The 24,934-nt window shown below is 45.4% G+C and overlaps 1 protein-coding gene across 7 annotated transcripts in view; it reads right to left on the reverse strand.

Moving 5' to 3' along the window:
- The window catches only part of TACC2 (transforming acidic coiled-coil containing protein 2), a 343,330-nt gene that overhangs the window by 216,724 nt on the left and 101,672 nt on the right, over positions 1 to 24,934 (reverse strand). The window lies entirely within an intron of this gene.

The raw sequence follows: 24,934 nt of genomic DNA on the forward strand, positions 1-24,934 counted from the left end.
ATTCCATTCTGAAAAAAACAATGCAAGCAGCTTCACATGGCACACAAGAGGGCGCTGCTGCTTGAGCTGATTTTGCTGCCACTCAAGTAGATTTTCTACTTGAGCGGCAGCTTTCTCAGTACATGGTTGCAACTGCCAGTGACATTTCATGGTGAGAAAATCTCGCCAGGTCCCCTCCCCCACACCTGAAAATCACACCAGGGGTGCCAATTCTTGCTCGAGCTTGCCAACTTATAGTTGGCGAGCCGTGCATGAGAAAGAAACTCCACCAGGCAATGGAAGGACAGCTGTGAACTAATGTAAGAGGAGCACCATTTAAAGTTTTAATTAGTATGGTTGTTCGCTGGGTTCACACAAGTGGTGTGCAGATGCCTCAACCTCACTGAGGTACAAAATACCTAACGGTGCAAAATATCATGAAATAGAATATATAACATTTAACATACCTATACAATTAAAACTTTGGATTTGCAACAATACCACAAAATATTATTGTTAGAGACAGGGTCTCTAGTTGGCAGTGGTTTTCACCCTGTCCAAGTAGGGACCCTCACTCTAGTCAGGGAAGGTGAGTCACACATAAGTTAACCCCTGCTCAACCCCTTGGTAGCATGGCTCAAGCAGTCAGGCTTATCTCAGAGGCAATGTGTAAAGTATTTGTAAAAACACACACACACACAGAGTAACACAGTGAAAACAACACAAACGTACTCAACATCAGTTTAGAAAAATAGCCAATACTTATCTGAGTAAAACAAGACCAAAACTACAAAAATCCAACAAACACAAGTAAAGACATCACTTTTTAAGGGTTTAAATGAGTGCTAGTCCATACGAATCAATGGTTGTATATTTTTAGCACAAAGTACCTGAGGTACATCAAAAACAAAGACTATGCGGGCTGCAGGGGAGGTGAGGCACAGAAAAAGCAAAGCGATGCGTTGGTTCCTTTCTGCGCAAAGGAGGTGATGCGTCTATTCTTTCCTCCCACATGAGGTGATGCGTCGGTTCCCTACTGGCAGGGGAGGTGATGCGTCAATTCTTTCCCTGCAGGAAAGTTGATGCATTGCTTTCTGGACATGCAGCCTCGGTTCCCTATTGCGGTGCTGGGTCGATGAGAATTTGACACCTAGGGACAATGGATAAAAAATTCAGGCGCATTGCGATGAGGGAAGCGTGGTGAAACAGGTGCTGCGTCGATCCTGCAGGCGCTGACAAAAATCGATGCAGAATCGATTTTTCAACTGCAGCATGTCCGTGCATGGATTTTCTTCTTCAGGTTACCTGCTTACGCTTCCAAGGGCCCAGGGAGCTGCCACCACTTGGCTAGCCCTTGGAGAATCCTGGAAAGCAGAATGTAGAAAGCAAAGTCCAGTCCTTTCACTACCAGGACAGAAGCAGCAAGCAGCAGGCCAGTACAACAAAGCAACACAGCATCTACCTCCTCTTCCTGGCAGAATGTCCTCAGTCCAGATATGTTCTATCTATGTGGGGTCAGAGGTTCAATACTGATACCCATTTCTGTCTTTGAAGTAGGTAAACTTCAAAGAGAAGTCTTTGTAGTGCACAAGACCCTGCCCTGACCCCAGACACACTCCAGGGGGTTGGAGACTGCTTTGTGTGAAGACAGGCACAGCCCTATTCAGGTGCAAGTGTCAGTTCCCCCCACCACTCTAGTCCAGGAAGACCCATCAGGATATGCAGGGCACACCTCAGCTCCTTTTGTGTGACTGTCTAGAGTGAATGCACAAACAGCCCAATTATCATCCTGACCCAGGTGTGTATTCTGTAGACAGGCAGAGGCACAGAATGGTTAAGGAAGAAAATGCTCACTTTCTAAAAGTGACATTTTCAAACTTACAATTCAAAAACAACTTCACCAAAAGATGGCTTTTTAAATTGTGAGTTCAGTGACCCAAAACACCACATCTGTATCTGCTCACAATGGGAAATTACACTTTAAAGATGTTTCAAGGCAATCCCCATGTTATCCTATGGGAAAGATAGGTCTTTGCAATAGTGAAAACCGAAATGAGTAGTATTTCACTATCAGGACATGTGAAACACAACAGTACATGTCCTACCTTTTAAATACACTGCACCCTATCCATGGGCTGTCTTGGGAATACCTTAGTGGACACTTACAGATAATAAAGGGGAAGGTTTGGGCCTGGCAAGTGGGTGCACTTGCAAGGTCGACATGGCAGTTTAGAACTGCACACACAGACACTGAAGTGGCAGGTCTGAGACATGTTTACAGGGCTACTCACGGGGTGGCACAATCAGTGCTGCAGGCCCACTACTAGCAGTTAACTTACAGGCCCTGGGCACACCGGGTGCACTATACTAGGGACTTACCAGTAAATCAAGTATGTCAATCATGGAAAAATCAATAACCAATACATTTTAGACTGAGAGCATATGCATTTAAACACTGGTTGGCACATAAATCCATTCATAAAGCCAACATCAACATCAGGTCAGAACAACCATCTACAATGCAATGGGTCTTGTGTTTGTTCGAGGTAGAGCTATTAACATTGTAAGTTCCTAACTGGACTTTTCTTGCCACATAAATTGAAAATGAAAAGAAAAACAGTTGACAGAAGCAAGCCGATTCAAAGTGCCACCTCTGCCATGAGCGTGAGAGTTATTAGCTCCCTGCATGAATGTCTAGAAAGGTTTGTGGCTGGGATGAAAGGCAAACCAAAACCGGAGGAGGGGCCATCACACGCTGTAACAGGAGGAAGCGTGACGTAGAGTGATGGCCACCAGAAATGTTCACTTAAATCGCCTTGGGAGGGAACTCAGCACACAAAGGAGGGACACTTCACAAAATGCACCAATAAAAATGAAGCTTTTAAGACAAGCACAACAAAGAATGAAAACCAAGAGTGAACGTGATTAAAAGCCCACAGAGAGATTACAACAGGCTAGAGCGCTCGACCCTAAAAAATAGGAGGAAGAGGTCAAAATTTTTGGAGATAACCCTGAAAAAAGAGCCAGGTCCAACAATTATGATGCAAAATAAACTGAACTCCTGATCTATAATTGTGGCAAATTAAGTTGAAAGAGACAATGCCAAAGAACCCACAATATAAATTTATAACTCAATGTAGTTTTAAGTTAGTGTGCTTCACACAAAATCCACTAGGGTACATTAGTTTATTTTGACCCCATTAAAATTGTGTTCTCACCAAATATTGATACTAAGAAGTAACCATTTTCATTTGTCCTTCCAATGGTGGTACTTTTTGTTTTTTAATATCTCTACACTTTATAAAGTAAGAAGCAGCTGGTTTCTGCATGGACAAAATTAGCAGTGGGTGGTTAGATATTATTGCTTCTGACTGTTTACATTCCAAGGCAGAGATGCTGGAAAACAGATACCTCAAAAGGCAGCTTTGTGTGTCCTTTATCTGGTGTCTTCTTCCATTATATCAGGGGCAAGGGACCCCCAACTTCTCCATCCCTCCCCCACCACCCCCTATGCGCACCCCTTGCTCCAGCACCTCTGTAATAAGAACTATATGGCAAATGCAAAAAAGCCTGAAAGATAACACACCTAGTCAATGGAAGCCAGTGTATGCTGACCAGATGAGCACAGATGGGTGAATTAGCAGGAAGGCCCAATAACAATCAAGCTGCTGTGCCCTGAATGAATAATGGGTTCTGGATTGAGTACTAAAATGAAGAGAATTACAGTAGTCGGTCCCTGCCAATATTAGGGATTGAACAACACCTTTGAACAGTTGAAAGGAAGATTGGGAATTACTTTTCTGAGCATTCAAATATAGAAAAAAACAGAAGTTGATGTTACTTTATTGATCTGATCAGAGAAGTGGAGATCTTGATCTATCAGGACAACTATGTTTTTTCATAGTGGATGCTAGTGGGGAACCGCTAAGTTGCATACGCCCACTATGAGAACATCTGTTTTGTCACCCCTGAGTGTGAGAATCCTATTTTTCATCCATTGGAAAAGAGCTGATAGGCACTGCCTTATTTCCTCTGAGATGCCACCCAGTGCAAAGGAAACATGACCTGAGTGTCAAAGAAGGACATAGAAAAAAAACAATCAAAGGAATCAAAAGAAGCAATTAAATATCCCAGAGAAGTAAGGTACAGATTAAAAAGTGTGAGACTCCATGAAGTACTCTGAGGGACCACATAAGCAGGTTGAAAGTTGGAGGTAGAGGGTGATGAACAGATTGGGCTTAATTTAAGAAAGGAGGCACTAAACTTGAATGTGATGTGTAAGGAAATGCATCTTTATGCATGTTCACCCCAACATTTTTTGACTGATGCTGCTTTCTCGACTCAGAGTGCACTGAGGCCTGCTAACCAAACCTCAGTGCCAGTGTTCTCACCCTATACAAATTGCATGTCGAACTGGATGCACCCAATTGGCAAGGACTGACTGACTTAGAAGCCCTAACATATGGTGCCCATGGCATGTAAGGCAGAGTCTACACTCAGGGCTGCAGCACTGTTTGTGCCGTTCTGATTGTGACAAAGTACAAAATGGGCCCCAGCCTGCCACTGCACCTGAAAGGACAGTGTTTTCACTGCCAGTCCAACTTGGTCAGTCACGCCAATTGCATAGCCACCCTATCCCTTAGCACTATATCTAAGTCTCCTCTAAAGAAGGCCTATAGAGCCCTAGGCAAGGAGATGCATTCTAAGTAAGACATAGTTTTGATACGTTTTAACAGCAACACTTCCAAATTGTCATTCTGCTGTTGATAACATTTTTTGCCCCATTGGCTAACACAGGGTGCCCAGTTAGCATCCCAACCTGACTAACTCCTGAATGGGACTACGTAACTGGGTCACGTAAGGTATCAAAATTCAATGTGGCATTAAAACCGACCTGATGCCCATGTCGAATTTAATACCACTATTAAAGGTATGCAACTTTTAGAAAGTTGCCACTCTGAGCTCCAGCTAGCCCAGTGTCCCCACAAAGGCGCTGGCACACAGACAGGTCTCTGATTGCATGGGGAGAGATGGGAATGACTTCCCAGCACTGGAACAAAGGTAGCTGCTGCAGAGAGAGGTGTCACCTCTTCCCCTAAGATGGCCACTCAGGGTGTTAGCCCAAAAGGCGAGCTTTAAAAGTGAAGCCACCTTTGTGAGGGAGGTAGGGCCAACACCCCTGAGCAGGATGCCTTTAGTTCCTGCAGACAAAGTGGAGGTAGGATTAAGGAGGGAAGGCTCATCCCCAAACTGGTACTACCGTGGGTGTGTAGCCCACTAGTAAGCACACCTCTAGGGTGGACTACCAATCTCCTAATGACCAAGAAAAGGTTGTGCCATCTTTAAAGGGGCAAGAATGTGGCACTCTGGGATAGCCAGATGCCACACATCATGGGAACTTCATCACTAGGTAAAAGGGGACCCAGCAGCCCAGTGGCTAGTGACCACGTGGTCCCCTCGGGGCACTTTCCTGGGATAAATATGATTCCCCTGGCACTCTGACCCTCAGATCAAGCAGGAATCAGAGAGAGGAATGAAGAAGGACTGCCCAGCTGCCCTTGAACCCACACAAAGAGAGGCTGCACCGTTAGAAGCACTGCACCTTCTGCACTTTGCCTGCACCTCCTTGCTCTGTCAAAAGTTGATTCCCAGACCCAAACTACAGGAGAGACTTCAATGAACAGTCAGCTCATCTCCTGGAACCAACTCCAGGGGCACAAGAGCAGGTGTTGCCCAAACCGACGAGTTAGTAGTAACGGCAGATGTTTTGCCGCTATCAGTTGTTGGGCCCCAAGAGGACAAATCTTAGATAGCCACAACGTGTACCTCAGTCTGCCTGACCCGGGAGTGCCATCCACATCCAGATTTGTCGCACCCAATGGACACTAGCTCGCATCCAAGGATTTCACCCCACCCGCAGTGCAAACTGACCACTGGCCAAGCCTGCTACTGCAACATAGAGGACCTTGGGGGACCCTGATCTCTGTGGCCAAGTTCTCCCCACTTCATCCGTGGACCGAGGAGCATCATGAAAGACCTGCATCCCTCGGCATCGGGACCATTCCATTGTCACCTATGGCAGTTGTCCCATAAAGTTTGGATTTTGCTTCAAAGATGCTCTGGTGGCCAGGTAACTGTCCAGAGTGCCCACTCTGGCCTCAAAGACCTCTGTCCTGCCAGAATTGGTCACCCAACCCAGGCCGGAGTAGCCAAACTAACTGTTTTAAACTTTTCAAAAGTTTCCAAAGTTTTTGTTGACCAATGCTTGTTTGCAGCTGCATTTAAAAGTGATAATATCTTCTAAAATCTGTATCTCCAGAACCCTCTGGTGGATATTGTTTCTCAGGGTCTCTAAAAATTAATCAAAATATAATCTATTTTTATAAATTGGTGTCTTTCTTTCATGTGTTGTTGCTTTCTCATTGCATTGTTTGGTGATGTTAAATGCTCTACACATTGTTCCTTTGCTAAACCTTACTGTTAGAAGTCACAGCTACCCATGGTTGAGCTTAAGTAAACAAGCCTGTCCGAACCCAAGATGGTATTGGCCTCATAGCCATATTATATAGTACACCCAAATCCTCACAGGATGCCTTCAGTAGCTAGACTGGTAAGGCAGTGAACAGGAATGGGGTGGGAAACTGTACAGAATTGTGCATTTATATCCAATATGAATAAAGCTGCTTAGCAGTTTTCTTCATTCCACTGAGGAGAAATTAGATTTGTGTTCTTCAGTGTGGAAGGCAAAAATCATCTCCAAAGGCATTACCAAGGTTTTTGCTATAAAGGGAAATTGAGTTATGTGACTGGAGAAAGTTTAAAACAACGAATTGCCAAAGGTGAATGTCCCCCGATCAATTTTCAACCCACCTTTCACATAGGGTTGGCAGCTAGGTCTCTCGTGTAGATTATGTGGTGGCATCTGTTTTCTCCAAGTGTGTTTGTGGCCATAATGACTCCTGAGTGGCTTTCTGAGAAGGGCCTCTCTCTAGCGGATTTTCTTTCAGTCAGCTACAACAAAACCATCCAACGAAGGGACGCCAGGGCCCCTGTGATTGGGTGGACTCTGCACCAATGAGGAGTTAACCAAATTACAAATTAACCATGCAGCCCTTCCTCGCTCATCACGAAACCAGCCTTCGAAGGAGTCTGAACTCAAAAAGAAACTCTCAGAGAAAAAGTCTGCTTATTGTGGGACTCTTCCAGATGTCATTTGATATTTTGTAAATTGGACAGAAAAAGCACATTGTTGTCTTTACCCAAAATTCACCTTTGTAAATAAAGTCTGACAAAGTGCAGTTCCAAAATATAGCATTTATATTTTTGCCTGTGCTCTTTATTCAGATCTGCTAGACTTTCGGTGCCACCTTGAAGCCAGGGGGCGTCTGACTGAAGTTACAGCCTGTGGGATTCCCAATGTTGCCCACTGTGGTGCATCACCCAGCCAAAGGCAAGTTTAGCACAATGTTACAATAACTCTACAGTGTCCGCAGAGTTACTTTGTGGCTGTGCAATGTGTGATACTCAAAAACAACTTTAAAAGCAAAGCGTTACTTTGTAGCCTGCACATGGGCGAATGCATCAAAACACGTCTGCCATCACAGTAAAGGTGTGTACATTCAACTTGTCATGGCGCTGAACAGATGGAGGTTGGGTCCAAGGCAGAGGGCTCACCTCAGGCGAGACCAAAAAACACAGGAGTCAGATAAATGAAAATAAATCACGGCTACAGAAGGACAGGCGGAGATCCTACATTCAGGAATACACATGGGGCTTCAGAGGGCCCACCGAGACACACACACGTGGTCCAATGCAGCGCTTACTGAAAAACAGACCTGGGGCAATACGTGGCCTATTATCACATGAAAAAGGGGGCAATACAGGGTCTACTGCCAAACACACCTGTGGTAACACAGAGCCTACAGGATGTGACTCAGAGGGACACATATGGCAATACAAATACAAGGCTTACGAGGATTTGTGCATGGAGTAAAGAGGGGCCTACTAGAGGAAATACTGGGTTTACTGCAGGTGTCTTCAAAATGACAGCAGGTCCCTGTGGGAGTGGACTGAATGCATCTGGGGGATGGGGGGGAGGGGTGTTCGGCCGGGTGCTGTCCAAGAGGAGCATCATTCATGAAAACAATGCTGTATCATTAACACAACAGAATGGCAGCCAACCAGCCTGACAATAACATGTTGGCAACCATGTACTTGATTGCCTTTTTAAAAAGGCATAACTCAGTTAATTTTGAAGACGAATTTTAACAAATCGATTGTCATTCTGGGGAGGGAGAGAGGGGATGCTTCCAGACAGGGAAGGCTTTAGTAATGGTAGTGTCCGGTGCAACAAGCTTTGTTGCCCCCACCCCCAAGATCTCCTTCATTGATTGCCTGACTACCCCCTTCAAGAATGCCTCTTACCTCCCCACAGCCCCTCTCCCATATGTATTTCATTTGTTTTATAGCACTACTCACACCAGTGTATGGTGTCAGAGCGCTTTATATCACACAAATTATACAACTGTGCAAATCAGTGTACTGGAAATGTTATACACGACAAAGAGAACTACAAGGTGTAGGAGTCACTTGCCATTCACATTGCTAGGCCATGTACTTTAAAGGTGCTTGGTTTGGAGAAGCACAAACTCAGGATTTAAAACGCAACACGGTGGTTGGGGTTTACTTTAACATGAATTCACTTCTACCCGAACAACCCTTTTTAGCAGCATTAGGATAATGAAAAACTGAGGAACAAATATAACATTCTAACCTATATCTTGCGGTTTGCAAGCAACTCTTTGATGACAGTTCATAGTTCACTGTGCTATATTAGGATTGTAATTTATAAACTGCAAGTAGCAAAAGGATGTCTCTCACAAAAGCAGTAACCAACTGAGCGAGCTACATAAAATACAATTCTATAATCTGCATGGCACACATTCTTTGCAGCAGGCATGTTAAACCTCTGCACTACTTTAATAGGTGTCAAAACTGCAATTAGACAAAACTCTGATCTCTCTCCGGCAGGTACATTACTCACCAAAGATAGCTTGACATTTTTTTTGCTGCCTGAAAATTGCTGGACACACAAGAAACTCTACAGCAGGCACTTTTAAAACCTTAAGATATTTCAAAACACAGCGACCAATTCCTATCTGCCTCTCCTCCCCCCTTCCCAAGCTCAGCACCCAGTGCAGTGGCAACGTTTGCACCACCATAAAGCCAGCCCTGGCCCACATTAAATATTTTTACAGTGGAGGGCACGGTATTAAAATGTATGATGATCACTGGTTTACTGGAAATGTGTCTCTTGGCAATATAGTGCCTACTTGGGAACACATCTGTGGCAATACAGAGTCTACTGGGAGACACACCTGAATCAATATAATGCCTACTGGGAGACATTGAGACCAATGTGGGGCAAAACACTGCTTGATAATAGATACACTCACGGATATACAATCAGCTACAATTCTGTGTATCATGTGCATTAAACTTTCAACTGAAAACCACAAGCACACGTTTACTAAATGTAGACAGAATCTATAAACTGGAAACAGAAACAGAGGCTCACAACTTTTCAGTGCTAGGATACCCTGCGGGGTGATAATATGATCTACAAATGTGCATTACATAACATCCATCAGAAAACAAGGGACGCCAAAAAAAAAAAACAATCAGCCAACAGTGCTGACCTACACTGTCCACATACAAAGACATTAACAAAAAACACACATGAGTAGAGAGAATAGCTTCTGGGCCGGGAACTACCGGATATGGGAGAAAGAAAAACACCAGTACGTCACCAGATGAGATACAGCTCATAAAACACTACCCACAACACAGGCCGGAAAGGGGCCTCTGTTGTAATATTTGGACTGGTTTACGTGTCCCGCATGTTTACACTGGCAACACCTCTCTGACATGGAATGAGTCACACCAATAAAGTATTTCTGGCTCGTGTACATGCACGTTTTGCAGAGTGTGCGCGAAATTATAAAGGAGTACCGTGAGGGGGATTTCGGAAAATTCTCTCCCCGCACTGAGGAAAGTACACCAGGGACTACGTGCAAACTGTCCTAGCCTTGCAGGGAGTGTAGAAGGGACTCCATGTCCCCACTTCTTCCGCCCCCAGCCCAGCAGGGAGTACACTAGCAGTGTAAGGGCCCCTAGCCCAGCTGCGCAGGGAGACCAGTGAAGACCACAGCCCAGCTTTCGATTCCACAGATATGCAGGGGCTGCAAGACATATTTTTATTCACATGCAGTGAGTACACCAGTGACAGCATACTGACGGCACAGAATGCAGCGCGGGAGCACATTAGGGACTGTAGGCATTGCCCTCTAAAGCCCTCCAATAGCACTGCAAGAAGCCCACAGAGTCTGCCCCTTGGCACTGTGGGAGAGAAGGGCGGCGGGGGCTTCTGCCCCAGATCTGAAGAATACACCAGGGTCTGCTCCCAGCGCTCCCCAGTTATAAAAGGAAACCCTGGGATCTGGCTATTCCTCCCCAGCCCTACAGAGGGTGCAGCAGTGACTGCACCTGCCCCCATCGCCCATAGCAGGGACAGGCAACTTAAGCTTCTCCCCTGGTGAATGATAAGGTGACCCTCTCCAACTCCCTAGGCTGGCCCCCGCGTCATGAAGCACGTGCCAAGTGACGTCACAACCGCGGCGGCGCAGCAGGGGAAGCGCAGGGTAACCATGACGACACTGCTGCCCAGCCCTGCAGCGAGATAAGCAGCGGGCCGCGGCCCTGTCCTCGCGCTGCACGGCCATGTAAGGCGAGCAGCCCTCTCCGGCAGGAACTTTCCACAGCCCTCTCGCACTTGACTCGGATACAACTGGCAGCCCCGAGAGGAAAGGATGATTCTGCTGCGCGCCGCTTCCTGTGTTTGTGCCGCAGTTCTCAAGCCTCTGCGGGGCTCGTCTCCCTTCTGTTCCCGTAATCATCTTGCCCTTGTTGTTTTCTCATATGCACGACCGTCTTCTACCGCAGCTTTCCGTGCTCTTCTTCCGTCCGAGAATGCCTCCTGTCTGTCCGCAACGAGCAGCTCTGGCTTGTCCCTGCTCCCCTCCTCCACCATGATTCTCTTTTTCCTTCCCCCTCACGTCTGTCTGTCTCTAAACTTAACATTTATGGATCTTACCCGAGCGTTCTTGCTCCAAGGTGGATCCATTTTTTTAAATTCTACTTATATTAATATGTAAGGGCTTGGTTGCCCATAGGGAGCAGCACCTGCAGCCCGTGCTGCACCTGTTCAGAATGTGATGCAAGTCTGAGGCGGCATGTAGAAGGGTGCCACTGCCTCATTTAAGCTGAGAAAGCAATGTTGCACATACATCTACTTGGATGGAAACACTCCCATGACTTTCCTTGTTTCGGCTTCCTCAATAAACTAGCTTTGATTGGGTCCCATGGCTTCTGGGAAGGCACTTTTCCCACCTCCATAAACTTGGTCAATGTGGTGATAGTTTCCTCTGCACAGGAGATGGCCACAGAAGCAATAAGCTGTATCCAGAGGGGTCCAGCTATATTCCTCTTCAAAGCCCTGACCTTCATCTTGCAAGAAGTTGGCCCTACCTTTTAATGTTGGGCCCTTCTTAGCCCTTCCAAAAAAATTTCCCAAGCCCACAGCTCCTAGAATTCGTTTCCAGGCTTGTATGCGTGAGGTTGCCATTGGACGGGTCGGTAAATGGTGCTTCTTCTGCCCACTTTTCCAAAATGATCTATCATCATCATAGTTTAATCTGCCTAAAGAACCAGCTTATATTTTCATACTGTAACTATCTGGCTCAACGCCGGTAGTAGGTATGGTTGCCATCAGATCAGCTTCCCTGGGCCGACAAAATAAATTCATATTTGTAAGGCTATTCATCTACTCGTGCAGCTTGCACAAACTTGTCGGGATTGAGAGGCTGCTGCTTCCTCAAACTTTGCCCCAGGGACGTGTAAATCAGTTTATCCACTCTGGTTTGTGGGGAAGCAGGGCATCTCTATTTCCCAGTTTATATTATGGCTTAGGGTGTGGATAGGAGGGGGTTATTATTAACTTCTTAAACGCACTTCCCAGGGCCAGGACAGGCCCACTACTCTTCACCCCATGAGGTCATGTTGAAACCGACATGCTAATTGTGGGTCAGGGAGCTTTGGAAAGCAGGGAGAATCACTTGCTCCATGGCTTGCTCTGATCCTTCCTCTGTTAAGGAACTGTCTGGAAGTGATGCATGTGGGTTTCCCCGTACAACAACCGTACACTTATGCAGAGGATTGGAGTGAGGGGAAAGACCGTGTTAAGACAGAAGACTGGGACTGATACAATATTCTGTTCTCACCCATGCTATATGCTTGATCTATTCATCATGAAAGGTTTTGACAAAAGTAGTAAGGTGGGCTTCCAGGAGGGAAAGTGAATATCCTATTAAAAGCCTGTACAAGGTACTATGTTGCATGGAATATCACCGATTACTAAAAAAGGCAAAGTGTTTTAGCTGGTTAATCCCTCTGAGAAACTCCAGGTTGAAGATGTGTATTATGCTGATCCCTATTAACCCACTTGCAAATTACAATTTTCACTTATTTTCAATTTTATGATGGTAGGCCTGATGGTTGTTTTGTGGAAAAAGTATGATCAATGTGGTAGGCCAGAGTTAAACATAGTGAGGAGCCAATGGTCAAGGCCTCATTGATTCTTTGGGAAGGTTCTGTCTGGTGCAATAGATTTGATTTGTTGTGAAAGCTTAAAATACATGTTGAAGGACTTATGTATTTATTGTGCATATCACATGCATGTTCAAGCCAACAGGTTACAGCGACATTTTTCACTTCTTGGAACTGTCTCAGATTACTGCATTGGTTGCATTATTTCATTGCCTTCGATCTTAAAGATTACCATATTAGGCAAGCATATTTGGCACTGGCTACCTCCTCTGACAAACCTGGGAGGTACAAGATTTGCACTATGATAATCATTGCTAGGCCCTTTATAAAGGGGTTGTATATTGTTTTGCTAAACATAACTGTGTACATAATCATAATTATTTGACTGCATGCCATAAGGTTGCCTTGTGGTAAAGCCTCTGTTCAATACAAATGGTCTGAGTCCGGTGTGGTGATAAACCAATGATAAAAATGGTACAGACATGATTGGTTCATTAAAAAAAGTTCTCTCAGGCACCATATGTTAGATCTGCTCAGAATTAAAACTAACAAAGGCAGTATGCATCTTTCATTATTTTTGTAACAAGCATATGTAAATGCTGATAGGCCTATCGGGTGATTATTACACCAGGTTAAAGCCCGTCCCAGATATTTTGTTACCTGGGAGTTCACAGATTACCACAATGCAGAAGGGTTTGTCTATTGCTTGCCCTAGCTGGGTGTAGAAGATCATGCATGGGGCAATGGGTAAACACTTTTTAGCCACTGGCTCGTAAAGTCCTGTGTGTGGCGGCATTTTGTTTGATAACCTGGATCGCTGCCTAGAAAGGAATATACTTCTGTTCCAGGGCTAGTGGGCCATTTGCTTACTTTTCAAATTTGCATGGTTGAAAACTAATCTGTGTTCCGCAATGCAGCAAGACCAATTAGAGGCTCTACCTATGATTTCTGTGGACCAAAACAAATTAACACTGTGGACTAACTTAAAAAATGGTGGAATGTGTTGATTATTCAGTTTCCATTGAGTGGCAACACATTACAAATGGAGTTGCAAACCTATAAGCTTGAGAAGGGTTTGCCCACAGGTATGCACCATTTTGACTCTGGTCTTGGTGCTGCACCTGTTCACAATGTTGAGGACCGCTAGTGTAAATGAGCTTCATACACACTAGGGACAGCCACAAAGAATTATTGTTTTTAAAAAGTAACATTTTGGGGGGAAATTTTGGTGCACTGAACAACAACTGGAAAGGTACTCAATTTTGTGCAGTATTTATTATGTAAATTATATCAATCTTATTTAAGGGGTGCACTTCTTACAAGTCATGTAAAGTCTGAGAGTCTCCAAATCAGGAAACAGTCATTACCTTCTACAGTGTTCTTTTGACAGTGTCCAGCACCAAGGTTAGATATAATTTAAAGTCTTTGGCAAGTATACTTTACTCTCGGGCTGCTGTCTAGATTCTTAATGTAGGTATGAGTGGTTGCAATGCATAGTTACATGTCTCATAGCCATGCAAGTTTACTCCATTTATTTACTGCACTTTCTCTAACAAACCCAAGCATTTTATCCTGGAACATTTCTTGTTTTTAAAATCTCTTTTTTATGTATTTTATGACTTGCTCTGCGTGTAAGCTGACCGAGAAAGCAGAAGATTTACTTTCGCTGGGAAGTGGCGAAAAGAAGGCAGAATACCGGTGAGTCAGCAGTTAGTCAGAGCCCCTGAAACCTTTTTGTAAAACATATTTATGAACCTACATGTGCTCTAGTACTACAGTTAAATCTATACAGCATACCAAGGAAGTGTTACTGTGCTGAATGGCAGTATGAAAGTGAACTCCTAGCTAGTACAGTGTTCGGTACCCCTGCATGTCAGGTAGGAGAAAGAGTTACATTCCCTATGGAGCAAAACAAGTTCCCAGTACATAAAAAAAATAGCCCCAGGAGCTTTGGTTGAAATGATAAATGACAAGGCAACCAGGATAGTCAGTTTAGCCTTATGGTCATGATTGTTCTTTTAAGCTGCAGGCGCAGGCTGGGCTTCCGCACTGCACCATGAGTGTATGAATATAGGACTTGAAAAAAACAAAGTTTTAGAATGACAGTGGAGGATAACCAATCAGAGGAAAGCCTTGCCAAAGCCCTCTAGCCAGTCTTACAAGGCTGGGACCCACACCCACAAGGCCTCTGCTAGATTGTTTATTCAAAAGCTACAGCTCGGGGCACATGGAGAAATTCAGTGCTCAATTTTTAAAAGAACGGGTGCCAATGCCCAGGCCGCTGCTCAGAAGCCTGCGACTGTGGCAAATAAATATAAATGTGCCAAAAACCAAGGCTGTTTAGTCTTAAATTTACCTCATGTCTCTTTAGTCTACTACCACAAACTCCCTGCCCCTTTGGCTCACTCTTTCAGGTTCCTGCGTTATCCCTTTAAGACTTTTTCTGTCTCTATTCCCGTTTGTGTGTTTTCCCTCACTTCCTCTCAGGAAAAACCCAAAGAGGAAATAAAGTGCCGGTGACCCCCACCAGCAACCACGGGCTCAAATTAAACACAGGAAAAACGAGTTCTTAGGGGGAACCTTCTGTACTGACCCACTGTGATCATGCATACATCAACCAGGACATTATCCCCAAACCCAGACAAGCATACCACCATAGTCTAATTCAGTAACAAAGACAAATACCCAAAGTATTGGCGTCCTTGCACTAGGAAGTGAAAAAGGGGGAGGGGCAGAAAAGCGAAGAAATGACTGTATGATGTCAAGACACAGGAGTTTGAACTGGTGAGTTTTCCCTTTTTTCTCTGAATATGGGTGGGTGGGGGTGAGGATCTTAAACTTAAGACCAGTGGGAACCCCACCCCAGAGTCTGGTTCACAATAAGAGAAAGAGCAACCCTCAAAGCAGATCTTGTTGATACGGTGGTCTCAACTAGCTTGGTCGAAGAGTAGTACAAGGAACAAATGGGAAAATAAGGCTCAAATTGGATCTCAAGCAGGCAGAATCTGAGTTGTTGATGGTTCTTTGTGTACAAGGCACAGTGTGTGCTTCTTGACAGGAAGTCAATGCAAATCTTTTAGAACAGAGGAGGCGACGTTTTCATTGCTTTGCAGGAAACCTAAATAGTAAACAGAGCAACTTTGATCTTGACCTCCAGCTCCATGTATCCTACTGCTCATAGCGGAGAGGCAGGATAAGAATCAAGAGCAAGGAAGGCTGCGGAATAACATAGAAAAAGTGCTAATGAGAGAACAGGTGAGATAACTACAGCCCATTTAAACTACCATGGTGCTCAAGAGTGGGTGTCATAATTTACGAAGGAAAAACATTATCTTTCCAGAGGTACTCGGATTCAGCAGCAGCAAACAGGCTGAAAAGAGAGCAAAAATCCAGGCCAAGAAATTCTCGATCAAGAGAGCAAGAAGACAAAACTTTTAGTTTCATTAGAAGTGAATTGTCTAATAGTCAGACATGTTCATACTGCTGCACACACAATCATCGAAAAGACAGAAAGACAGACACTGACAAACACTTCTGTCAGGCGCACAAACCCTGTTCTACAAATGCATAATGATGCACACTTACACTTGCCTGTACTTATACTTGCCTGTACTTATTGTAAATGTTGCACATACTTACATCATCCCAGACATCAGTCTACATATGGACAATGCCACATACATTGACAATGTCACCCATACTAAAACTGTGGAAAACAGATTGCTTGTGTTGGATCTGCATTGTCAACATCACGGGTGTCTAGCAGATAACTTACTTCTCTTCTTCAAGACTCAAGCAGGAGGCAAACCAAAGCAGCTGTTATGTTATTTTTCAGTGTTTTATCACCATTTCCAATGGCAATTAAGAGCCATCAGGTGATATAGTATTGTAGTGATGGGTTGGTCCTAAAGAATGGTGATTCAATTCGGAATAGGCCATAATCCCCTGTACTACAAAACCTGTCCCTGTGTTCGTAATCTTAGTTACGTTGACCCATCTCTTCCTAAGAATGCAGGCTTGAACTGACTTGTGAATATTTGGTACCCACTATTGTAGTTTCTGTCCTTAGAATAAGATAATTGACTCTACTTGCATTATACGCACTGTCTACGATGCCAAGCATAAACATAACATGAATGCCAGTTGGCCAAATGCCCTTGTGGCATTCAGATTCACTTAGAGAAGACGGAGGCATTTTGTTAGTTGACCAACCTCTGACTGTCGTCCTAGGAATTCGACTGGTGTCCGGTTGCAAACAGATATTCAACATTGTCCCCTCTAGAAAGAGAGTCCACTCATAGTTTGATTGCCTTTCATCGCATTCTACACAAAAGAAACGTGAAAGGGACAAAGACGACCATTCTCCGTTTACAAGGTACTCGCAAAACCCAATTTGGCTATAAATTAGAGGTTTTTTCCTGAATGCGGGTAGCCTATTCAATGTGAAAACCCAGATAGGCGTTTTCTGTAGGTATTTCTCACTACTCGTAAATGTATGGCAATACTGCACATAGTAATTACCAGATTTGGCAGCATCAGAGTTTCCACTGTGCTTGAACAGCCTCCTTTTCCAGTTAACTCGTCCCGAGGCCCTTAGAGTCGGGTTCATGGCAGCGAGGTGCTCACACCCTAATTTCACAGCTAAATCACCAGCCAGCAGATGCTACTAACTGTCAAGGCTGTGGAAAGATGACAAAGCAAGAAGCCCGAATACTCTTTCTACGGAGAAACCACCTCACGCCACACGCCAGGAGGTTGGGTTTCCGTGGACTTCTTCAGCAGAAATGGACTGAACCCTCTAGCAGGACTAACTTTTTTTAAAAAGGTTTTCCTTTTCTGTTCTTTAAACGATATAGGTCAAAATACTTGTAAACTGCTACCCAGGCAGTTCACTGTATATACTAAATGCACACAGCTATATCACTTCTTGAATGTATACTGTTTGCCTTCTGAATTACTTTGTCGAGTTTATATCTGCTTGGAAATAAATGTATTGGAGTTTGTATATTTCACTGGCTGGTCGGGTTCCTTTATGTCATTTTTCAAAAAGCTTGTCTCGGAGTATTCATATTTGTTAAAAATAAAATAAAAAGGTAAATGAATAACTATAAAGCCCACCCTTCTCCCCTCTGCCCTGTAGAGAAAGGTGTAAACTCCAGTTCAGTCACTACTAACATAAGTAGGCCGAAAGACAGGGCCTGAAATAGCCAGCTGTGTTTCCCAAGTGTGTGCAGTAGGGTTGAGTAGGACAGTCAGAGTATTAAAACATGGGTCACGTACCCAAGAGAGAATGCACCGTCACAAACACTTACATTGCCACAGGCACAGTCACGCACAAAAACACTTTAACACACCATAAGCATTCATGTCATACACACAGCCAAGCACATGTCATCATTTGAAATTAATGTTACACGTCATCTCACAAATGCATACATGCACTAACAGCCTCATTTGGAACCCCGCGATTTGTTTAAAATAGGATGCAAACAGTGTTTGTGCTATATACAGTGCTTTAAATGGGCCGGTACTCTCCGGTACTGAGTACCGGCACTTTTTTATTTTGAGAGGGAGAGTACCGGCACATCTCAAGAAAAACGTAATACTTTTAATTGGAGAGTACCGGCACTTCTCAGAAACAAGCAGGTACTCTGGTACAGAGTACCTGCACTTCTATTTTTCCATTTAAAACACTGGCTATATATTAAGATAGATTACATTCAGCAACACAAAAGGATGATGGACAGAGTGCTGAAACTTTTCAGACACTATCCCCCAATCACAGATCTGGGGTGAATCCATTGTTCTTTTACTCACTATGCCACCCCAGTTTGGACCCAGCCATATGCAAAACAGTCTTGATCATGCTTCCTATGGGAACAGTCCAGCCTGAACTGCTAATTGTAGCCTAGCAGTAGACACAAAGATCGCCTGATTCTAGTGCCTATCAAAAGTATCTAATATGATCACTATCTTTGCATACAAATTATGCTGTTTCTTTCTCCCTTCTTGCTTTGTCAAATTACATGCTATCTCAAAAAGCAACCACTAGACTTCTAAATCCAGCATGAAAACTGACCTTTACTTCCGATTGTCGCCTCTTCCTTTTCTTTCACGTGGCCCTCCCCTTCTTTTTCATCCTCTGCATGCCTCCTCTCTCTCTGAACACAGCCTTCTCAAAGTTACATGCGTGTTTGACTTAACTTCTATGATTTAATTTCTAAAAATTGCCCACAATATCAAAGATCAAAAGCTCTCCTTCGGTGAAAACCATATCCTTAATCCCAATCATTAACTAGGAATAACCAATTACACTGGACTAACCAATAACCTTGAGTTCAGGAGCAGTATAAAGTGCTTCAATGCCTCAACGTGAGGTAGTAAGCGCTACTTAAATGTGCTTACAATTACAATCGCGCAATAACCATCTGTAAAAGAAATATATGCGCACACACACCAAAGTTCAGGAGTCCGCCTCTGACACTTCTGAGTGCCAGGGATGCCTCATTTCTATATCCACCATACACTTTGGTGGTCATTCCAACCCTGGCGGTCCATGACCGCCGGGTTGGAGGACCGCGGGAGCACCGCCGACAGGCCGGCGGTGCTCCAATGGGCATTCCGACCGCGGCGGTAAAGCCGCGGTCGGACCGGCAACACTGGCGGTCTCCCGCCAGTGTACCGCCGCCCATTGGAATCCTCCAAGGCGGCGCAGCTAGCTGCGCCGCCGAGGGGATTCCGACCCCCCCTACCGCCATCCAGTTCCCGGCGGTCCGCCCGCCGGGAACCGGATGGCGGTAGGGGGGGTCGCGGGGCCCCTGGGGGCCCCTGCAGTGCCCATGCCACTGGCATGGGCACTGCAGGGGCCCCCGTAAGAGGGCCCCTAAATGTATTTCACTGTCTGCTGCGCAGACAGTGAAATACGCGACGGGTGCAACTGCACCCGTCGCACAGCTTCCACTCCGCCGGCTCGATTCCGAGCCGGCTTCATCGTGGAAGCCTCTTTCCCGCTGGGCTGGCGGGCGGCCTGAAGGCGGCCGCCCGCCAGCCCAGCGGGAATGTCAGAATTACCGCCGCGGTCTTTCGACCGCGGAACGGTAACCTGACGGCGGGACTTTGGCGGGCGGCCTCCGCCGCCCGCCAAGGTCAGAATGAGGGCCTTTGTCTCTCTCTTGCATTCTTTTTCAATTCCTTCTTCCTCCCTTTGTCACTCTTTCTCTACACTTCTCTTCCTTCTTTTTGCATTTCTCTGCCTGTCCGTCGCTCTGGGCCAAAGTCTGATGATGATAACTTTGGGCCCTCAAAACTGAGTGTCGGTGCCCACCAGTTGCAACCACCGGCACAAATTAAGCACTGCATCTAACATTGTCGAAAGCGGACACTGTGCTGCCTCGGGCACACTGCCACACACAGAGTCATGCACTACCGCTGACACTCGCGTCAAAGGCACTTTAGATGTCGTATGCTCTCTACTTGTCTCTCTTTTTTTTTTTTACAGACACTGGGGGTTATTACGGCTTTGGAGGAGGTGTTATTCCGTCCCAAAAGTGGCGGTAAAGTGACGGATATACCACCAGCCGTATTACGAGTTCCATAGGATATAATGGACTCGTAATACGGCTGGTGGTAAATCCGTCACTTTACCTCCACTTTTGGGACGGATTAACACCTCCTCCAAAGTTGTAATAACCCCCACTGTCTCGTGCACTCACAGTGTTAAAAGCGAACACGCACTCGCACTGACATACTACCACTGTCAAAACACAAAGTGACACACATTCACCGTCTCATACTGAAGCTGCCCGGCATACACTCACTGCCTTCCATATGCTGACACTATCCTAAACACCAAGAAGTTACTTGGCCAGTCTCGTGGGTGACGCGTTCTGTTCATGAACAACACTTTCCAGGCTGGAATTGAGGCTGATAGTAACAATAATTAAACTAAACTAGAGTCCCAAAAATCACGATGTAAGTTTAAAAAGACTGCTGCCTGAAGCTGTGACGCGTGGTATGTGGGAGCTTGAGAGCTTACCACACACATGGCCAATCACACGCTGACATCATCGCACAGCCAGGCCCCTTCACACACAGCAGCGTACCAGAAATACATATACTCACACTGGCGTGTATTTCGATTAGCCTTTGAAGTCATCGGAGTTTCCAGCCTTCATTTCTCGGCATCGCGCGCAGGGGCAGCTGTCCCGGAGGGAGGTCTGCTCGAGGCCACAAGAACTGACAGGGTACTCGCGCCGCTTCACCCCTACCGCACTGCCTCCCAAGTCCCACCGTGCTCTCCTTCCCTCCTCCTTACACCACCCATCCCGTGCACAACTCTGCCCTCCTCCTCCTCCCGGTCTCCTCCCAGAAGTCTCTCCCGTCCCGAGTTCGCTCAAACCCGATGATTCAAGTTATGTTTCCACCTACCCGGGAGGCGGGGAGCCGGCTGACACTTCCTCGGGGTGGGAGCGATCGCCGGGCGCCCTCGGGAGGGCCGGGGTCTCGGAGGCCTGGATGACGGGGGGCTCCGGGGCCTGGTGTCTGCGGAGCCCGGGCTCCTCGCACAGATGCCCGTCCCGGGGAGGCTCCTCCCATGCTCCTCCGGAGTGGCGGCTGCTGGCCCGGGCTCCCAGGAATGCTCTCTGGCATGCCTGAGCTTCCCAGCCTCCCTGCCGGGGCCTGCCGAGGGTGGGGTCCGGCTGTGGATGCTGGAGGGGTCTAGAAACAAATGTTCATCAAAGCCCCGTGTACCACACACTGCACCCGCCCTTTAAAGAGTACTGACAGGCAGAGCGTGGTGTGCCCAACAAGTACTCCTGCGGCTGTTGTGGTGCAATAGGTGGTGTGTAAATAGCATTTCGGTGTGTACTTGCCCTTAGCTTTTGAGTGTGTACTTGGTCTTAATTTGTTGAGTGCGCACTTGGTACTTGGCCTTCTGGTTGCAGTTCGCCCTGTACCAGCGAGATACCTTACAGTGTCAGGCTTCCCTTCAACAAATTCATGCATTTTGGGAATTGTAATTCGATTGCTTTAATTAAGGCAATAATGGTCCAAGCAATAAGGAGCGATATGACCACTAGTCTGTGTGCAAATGGTGTAGGTGTGTAAACGACTGGCATGATGAATCCCACTGAAGAGTGTGATTTTAATCTGATCACTGGAGGTGTTGATATGGCATCTCTGTGGCGTCATGCTACGACGGTAACTTTCCGTCAAGTCCCGTTTTTTTAAGTAAACAGAACTAAGCACGCTGGGAATTATAAGTCCATAATTATAATTGGAAAATGTAGAACTTTTATGACATGGGAGTAGTGGACGTCTGAGCAGTTGTGGTTGCGGAGGGTCAGTAACTGCTATTGATGAGCATATAAGTAGGCGTCGCGGATGTATAAATTCTAGGTGTAGTGTATAATTGGTTGCGCGCTGTCAACAAATGTGTGAAATGGGTGTCTAACCTGTGTAGACTATACATGTTTGGGGAGGTTGTGAAAATGGTTGGGTAAGTGTTTAGGTGTGTGGCCTAATGTTTAAATGGATGGTGTGTTAATGTTTGGGGGTAGGATACACTAGTTACATGGATTTGTAAATGCTTGGAATGAGCAGTGCACATAGTTGAGACGATCGTATAAATGCCTAGGCTAGGTGTAAAATCAGCTGACGTGAGTGGGTAGACGGCAGGAGCCTGTCTATAAACCGGTAAGCACGTATATAAATACTTGGGGGGCTTTGCAAATGGGTGGCCGCACTGCTGCACACGTTGGTCTCCATACGAGACGCACTTTTTCAAGTGGGTCATATTACAAGGAAAACAGTGGCCCCAAATTCCACCCTTGAGAACATGCCAGCTGCGGTGGTGTATTGCCTAGACGCCTGGCACATAACTAGTCACGAGCGGGAGTGGTGCCCCCTCCCACACAGCTCAACCGGATGTTGCCCCACGGGGAGGTATTCACAGGTGCGCAATCGCCGAGCAGTGCTGGTGAGCCCCGGGCATGACGGCAGATGACACCCACTTAATAAAAGAAGGGGACCCTCCACAGTGCCCCCAAAACAGGGTACATTTGGAAAAGTAAATTACATTGACATAAATGTTGCACTCTTCTAGATAACTGCTGAATTTAGAGCAGTTTATATAATTCCTAAGGATTATATATTAAGCCATCGCACGTGGGAGGAGCTCCGCCTGTCATGATGGCGCGGGTGAAGCAGTCACTTCTGTCAGGAGACGCGTGTCGCGTTGTGTAATACCGGATGTGTGCCAGACTCCTCTGCGCTATTGGAATTGATATCATGTCACTGTGCGCCCTAGGCACTGTGTGCCAATTAGAAACCAGGGAGCATATTTATGAAAGGCTTGTGCTGCCCGAGCATCATTTTTATGACGATCCAGCGGCGCAAGCCTCTCAACCATATGTATGAGGCTACTCGTGGCTTTGCATGGCCTCAGATATGGAGTAAGACAGAGCAGCGCAATTTGCTGCGTTCTTCCATGGGCGTTGAGGTGGTTTTTCCCACTCAACACAAATGGATTTTGATGCTGCCCCAGATTTACTTACTCACGTTAACCTGGGGCAGCGCAAAAACATGACGCCTCCCCAGAGCAGGCGCTACAAGGAGAAATATTTTCATTTCTTCTTATTTTTTCCTCTTTCCATGTGTGCTACAGAGTGCAGCACACATAGAAAGAGGAAAACGCCTCTTGGGACTGTTTTTGTGCAGGAAGGTGTCTCTTCCTGTACAACAACAATTCTGCATGAAACACAGGCACCCTTGCACCATAGTGTAGGGGGCCAATTGTGTGCTAGTGCAGTGGGAAAGGTCAGGAATTCACCATATTTCCCCAATACGGTGCATTCCTGCCCTTTCACATTGGCATACGACAGCTCAGCAAGAAAACGTGCAGCTCTGCCCTACGCCAATGCCCCATAAATATGCGCCTAGATTCTGGAACACGACCACCTTCAAAGGGGAGGCAGTTCAGTAGACAAAGCTGAGGAAACATTTATTCAAATTTTCTACATTCAAACTCAAGCTCAATCAAAAGCTAGACTAAACCATGGGACAAAATATAAATTATGTGGCATGAAAAGCTATTTGTGTGGAGTACTACGCAGCTGTTATCGCATTTTTGCTATGCACCGAAACAAAAGCTATCCTTATTGCTTCTGAAAATAATTTGTTTAATGAACTGGACTAGTCACGTTCAGAAGATTTTCCTCAATATACAACTCACAATCAATGAATTTTTTTTCTTGCATTGGAGCATAAGAACACAATTTTATTAAAACTGACCTTTCTCCCTGCTGGAGTGAAATAGCATTTGAAAAACATTTAAAAAAATGTGACTCAGCACAAAAAATCCCATGTTTACACACTTCTTTTAATATTTTGTGTCCTCTTTGCTTTTATGCATCAACACTGTGTCCTAAAACGTAACTTCAGTTTAAGTTTCATTCCCTAGTCATGCTCCAGAGCCACTGGAAGCCTCTCATCCCAGCGAGACACAACCTTACAGAACAGCATGGCACATTCTATAATTGTTTTGTATGTTCCCCACTAACAAGCCCTGTTAAGATTCTAGACACCAGTCAGTGCTTAATTTGTAAAGAAAAAAAAAGTGCCAGAGCCCGCATCAGCAGCCCACTGTAATTTACTCCACTCACTTCCCCTGTCAGCACTGGTACCAACCCAACTACAAACTATCACACTCCTACAAGCGTAACAATTCAAATAATTCAGGCTCTTAAAGCTATAAGAATGGCTTGAGCTGCGGGTATTAATGACTTTTAATGTATATGGAATTAATAAACAACTGTTGTGCCCATCTCTATATTAGAGAAACATCACCACCATGTGGCAAACTGTCATAAGTGCTGGTGTTGCCAATTAAGTTCTGTTTCCTAGTACTGGAAACCATTGGCTCAAATTAAGCATTGCAGATATTAAAAGGAGATGTGAAATGCACATGGTTTTTATAAATGAGCACCCTCTTGAACTAATTGCTGCTCTAAGAACACTTTAATGTAAACATGAACCGTAAATCAATACATTTTAATGTGAGACAGAAGCAATCTGTCCACGCTATTTAAATTACTTGTACATAAAAAGGGTTTTTGTTTCTAGCAGTAGCTAAACCTTACTCAGTCTATCAAGTGGAAATCATTATCTTATCTTAAGCTCCTGAATGAGCAAGCAACAGAGGAAACGTATCTAGATACATATGAAAAATGTCAGAAGCTGTCCTGTACAGCATGTGCAGCGTTTAAAGTAATGTTTAATGTTTGGGCTGCAA

The sequence above is a fragment of the Pleurodeles waltl genome, chromosome 6, assembly GCF_031143425.1.
Source record: "Pleurodeles waltl isolate 20211129_DDA chromosome 6, aPleWal1.hap1.20221129, whole genome shotgun sequence".
Classification (NCBI taxonomy): domain Eukaryota; kingdom Metazoa; phylum Chordata; class Amphibia; order Caudata; family Salamandridae; genus Pleurodeles; species Pleurodeles waltl.